This window comes from Peromyscus californicus, unplaced genomic scaffold (genome assembly GCF_007827085.1).
Source record: "Peromyscus californicus insignis strain IS unplaced genomic scaffold, ASM782708v3 Scaffold_18__1_contigs__length_77618521, whole genome shotgun sequence".
NCBI classification, from domain to species: domain Eukaryota; kingdom Metazoa; phylum Chordata; class Mammalia; order Rodentia; family Cricetidae; genus Peromyscus; species Peromyscus californicus.
Window position 1 is genome coordinate 35,611,610 of NW_026294480.1, and position 4,988 is coordinate 35,616,597.

Here is a 4,988-nt window from a genome sequence, read left to right on the forward strand (position 1 = left end):
CCCTACCATGTTCAATATCTAATTGCCAAACATGTGGTTAAGTGACTTGTAAAATTGATGAAAATTGAACAATAGGCTTTCCCAAACAAATATTAGCCACATCCAGCAGCCACAGATATTCTCAGATTTTTATATGCATATATAAAAAATTCTTGAATATATTTTGTCCCAGTTACTTTTCTATTGCTGTGATAAACAGCTAAAAAAAATTGGTGAGGAACAAGTTTGTTTAATCTTACAGGTCTATCATTCCATGGAAGTCAGAGCAAGAGTTCCAGAAAGGAACTCCAGTCAGAAACCTGGAGGCAGATACTGAAGAAGAAGCCAGGGAGAAATGCTGCTCTCTGTTTTTTTTTCTTGCTAAGCAAGCTTCCTTACATCCCCAGATCAGCTGCCTAGGGGTGGCACCTCCTACAGTGGGCTTATCCCTTTTATATTAATCATTAATCAAGAAAATGCCCCATGGGCTTGCTTACAGTCTAATATTGTGGAGGTGTTTTCTTAGTTAAGGTTCTCTCTTCCCAGATATGTCTAGGTTTTTATCAAATAGATAAAACCATCCAGCACAATCTATGTAAAGTGGGTGCCAAAGTATAAACACAAATTTATGTCACAAATATATGTTATGAAGGTGTTTCTTCTAAGTTGAAACATTCCCTCCTGGAGAGCCAAGGCTAATAAGACTCAGGAGGCCCTTGAAGCTCAGGCAAGTTATAACATCCACAAAAAGTTCACCAAATTCAACTGACCAGTAAATAGTTGTCAGGAGAGAGAAGACTCTTGTCTTCATGCTACAGTGGGCTTCTTGGTGGTGTGGATGCCTTTGAGTCACCCATGATATTGTAAATAATGAAAATAAACACTGATTCACCAAGCTAGACTTGGGTGGAATCATTTCTTTGGGCTGTCATTGATGCCTCATCTGGGTCAAATGGGCATTTGTTCACATTGCCCCAGGAAAGGCAGCATAAGAGCACAGCCTCTGGAAAAACTGCAGCTAATCTTATTATAATAGGCATTGCTGTTAATCACCAAAAGCTGACCTGTGGCCTAAAACACCTCCTTTCTTGTAGATTGCAGGGGAACAGAGTCAGTTCTACCATTAGAAAGACTTTATTTTAGGCTACATACATAAAGTTGATTTCTTCATGGTCATAAATGACTCATACCAATGCAGGCAGTTCTCTTGTAGAGTACCGGCTTCATCTGTACTACATCTGACCATTGCTCAATTAATTTGATAGCCTAAGTAAATGCTATCTCTTAGGAACTGTTTCCTCAACAAATGATGCTTTAAAAATTAAATGTCTACATGTGAAAATTAAAGTTGAACTTTGCAATACGAACAAACATTTACTCAAAATGTAATTGCTAGTATGATTAAACTCTTAGAGGCAATCATAGGAGTAAATCTTGGCTTTCCTTTGGCAGTGTTTTCTCATATATAACAAAAAAAGCACATGGCAAACTACAAAGTGATTGTCATTAAAATTTTACACTTTCTAAAACAAAAGATCATACAGAAAGAAAAAACAAAAGCAAGCACAAAATGGTACAAAAAACTTAAAGCATATATGAAAAGAGTTTTGTATCGAGATTACAAAAAGGAGCTAAATCCAATAATATAGACTTTCAAGATGGGAAAATACATTTCCTTGAAAAAGAAAAAGCTACATAAGTGTTCCATCATTTTGCTCAGCAGGAAAAGGTGTTTTCTGGTAATCCTGATGGTCTGAGTCTGATCCTCAGGACCCATGGAGTAGAATAGAGCACTCCCCCACATTGTCATCTGATCTCTACATCATGGCATGTATGTGCCCTAAAACAAAACAAATAAACAAATGTTTTTAAAAAGCTACATAGTTCACTACTAGGCATGTAAAAAATGTGTAATGTTATACATTTGAGAAACACAAGTTAAAAATCAAAGAATAATTCAAGATCATACTTACTGAATGACTTTAATTATTTTTAGAAGAAAAATAATAAAGATGTTCAGAGGAAGAAAGAAATCAGAATCTCATTCCACTGCTGGTGAGGATAGAAGATGCTTTTAGTACTCGTGGAATTAGCCCATAGGGTCCTTGAAAAGTTAAACAGAGGAAACAGGTGATGATTACTACAATTCCTAAATACATTCAAATAATTGAAAACAAGAATGAGCAAAACTATACCACTCACTTTTCATGCAAGTTCACAAGTGACTGTGAAGCAAGCATTCATTGAAAGATGAATGGACAAAGAAAAGGTGGCACACGGATAAGAGGACACCGCTCAGCCACAGAGAGGAAAGATGTTTCCTCATGTTGAAACAAACAAACAGACAGACAGACAGACAGGCAGACAATCCCAACAACTTGAAAATCTAATTCAAGGAGAAATCGCATAGACCCAGAAGGACAAAATCTTTATGATTTGCTTGTATCAAATATCTAGAATAGGTTCCTAATAGGGGAGAAAGTAAATTATAGATCACCAGAAGATGGAGAGAGGGAAGAATTCGGAGTTACTGCTAATGAACATCATGTTTTTGTTATTGTTGAAAATATTTGGAAATAACAGTAGTTGTACAGCATTGCCAGTGTAATTGATAGCACCAAATTGTGCGCTTTTAGATAGTTAAGTTGCAAATATAGTCACTGTAATTGTAACCGCAGAGGAAACATAGCCTTTTCAGCTTAAAATGGAATACTGCATACACATTTTAGCTCTGTCCTCTGTGAACCTCAACTAAAATAGTAGTAAAGAGATTACTTACAGAATGTAAATCCACAAGGCAACGGCCAAGTGAGCAACAGCAACAGAATGTTGAATATTGAGTAGATCGATGCATGGTTACTAGAAAAAATAAATGACAGTGGTATCCATTATCCTGTCAAGAAATTGAATGCTAAAGAAGAAAAAGAAAAATAGTGTATGAAACTAATGTGGTATTATAGTTTGTATGTTAAATGTCTGCCCCCACCCCCATGGTGGCTCCAGTGACTGAACAGTGATATTTATTATTTTTTCAGTTGATTAGCCAGATGGATTAATAAATGTGAACTGATAAAATGTCACTATTGGGAGGTGGTAGAAAGTAAGAAGTGGCCATCTTGAGGCGGCATGTTCTGCAAAGACATATCTCGTTTCTCCTGGTGTCTCTTATTCTGTTAACGCTGCCATCAGGTAAGACATTTTTCTCTCTGTTACCCACTGTTTGTCACCATGCTGTCCTGTACCATTGCAGATCGACAGCAAGGAACCCAGGCAGCCATCAACTAGAATCTCTTAAACCTTGAGCCAGAATAAATCCTTAAGTTTCCTTAGATAACGTTTGGAGCAATAAGAGGCTGATAAGCACACTCGTATGAGTGGATGAGCTACAACCTCTCAAAACCTCAGCATTAGGCAAAGAGAGAATGACAAAGGGAAATGTTAGACCCTAAGTCTGAAGCATGTAAATGTTTGCTAGAACTTCTTCAGATGTTAACTTAGCATATTCAATTTGACTCCTGAAACTAGGGGTCACCAATCTATATATTTCAAGATTCTATAGGGTTTAAGCAATGCATCTATTTTCACATTGAACCTGAAACTGGACAAGTGTTTCTGGAAGCTTAGAAATTTTGTCTTAGATATTTCTGGACCTAAATATTACTTAGAGTAGAAACATACTAAGTAGGGAGATTGAAAAATAAGAAACTGTGAAGAATTATGACTCGCTACCTTGTGAGAAAGTCGATTGATTAGATTTGTGTTTGATTTTTTTTAATCGTAACTGTCCACCCAAGGATCATGCTGCTGTGTTTTTTTTTTAAATAATTCAGTCACTAAATGTTTTTGAACTTCTGTCTTAGCCCCTATATGATTTGTTTAGACAGAATGCTAAACAAAGGACAAAGCTTCTCAACAAGTTTACATTTTCTTTATGGATATTATTGTTTCTAATTAAGTATAGTGCAATACAAATACAGAATTTGTAGAAATGTTTTTCAGGAAGAATTAGGGAAAACATTTTAGATAAAAGGCAGCATTTGAGACAGGATTTAAAAGAACTGGGAGAACCTAGACACACATCAATCCACAGACACTGTGTTTGTACCTTGCAGTATTGTTAAAGCACTGTGCTCTGTAAGATAGACTTCTACAGTGCCCTGAGTTTATTCTTACGTGACAATGTTTTGGCATGATCTAAGTAGATCTTCTTGTAATCCTTCTATTTCTTTACTTATTACTCTGGACTTTCTATACCAAATGAAACCACATACTTCATGTGAAAGATTATCCCCATTGAATGTGAAAACAAGTTTCTTGCACCAATCAACGTTTTATGGTACGTCTGAAGATCTTGGTTATCTCCATACCCTGTAATGCAGCTCTGGAGTATTTCTGGCTTAGGGAAGGAATGGGTCAGATAGCCAGATGGCAGGTTTGGTAACAGACCTGTTCAGTACTCAACAGAAGACCCAAAGAATAAAATACTGAGAAATAGCATCAGAAATGAAAAGTGTTACCAAAGTTATGAAAGTCTTTTAGGGGCTAAATTAACCTTTAGGGAGTCAAAGGCTTCCATAGTGAGAACTCAGAAATTATCTTCATTGAGGAAGAGGAACTAAGATATAAGTACTTCCACTCCCAAGTCAAAGGAAGTTATCTCTGCATTTACTTTTGCCACCACCACCCGGCAACTTTTTATCTCATAGAGCTGCACTTTCTTATAATTTTAAGCAAACAATGTGTTTGATACACATTTTTTGTTGAAAATGTACTTTTTCATACATTATATTGTTATTATGGTTTTCCCTCCCTCAACTTCTCCCCGATCCTGCCCTCTTCCCCAACCACTCAAATCCATACCCTTCCTTTCTCTTTCTCATTATGAAACAAACAAATATATAATTAATAGTAATGCTGATAAATAGAATAAAACAAACAAATCAGAATACAACAATGCAAACAAACAAATACAAAATAAAAAACAAGAGCCAAAGAAAAAGCCCAAGAAA

At 36.1% G+C, this 4,988-nt stretch overlaps 1 long non-coding RNA gene across 1 annotated transcript; it reads right to left on the reverse strand.

The window, feature by feature from the left end:
• Positions 1-504: 504 nt before the first annotated feature.
• Positions 505-2,840, reverse strand: LOC128113232 (uncharacterized). Its single transcript, XR_008219385.1, has 3 exons — positions 2,759-2,840; positions 1,953-2,083; positions 505-1,819 (listed from the first exon to the last, which is right to left on the reverse strand). It is a non-coding gene; the product is annotated as an uncharacterized LOC128113232 (long non-coding RNA).
• Positions 2,841-4,988: the final 2,148 nt, after the last annotated feature.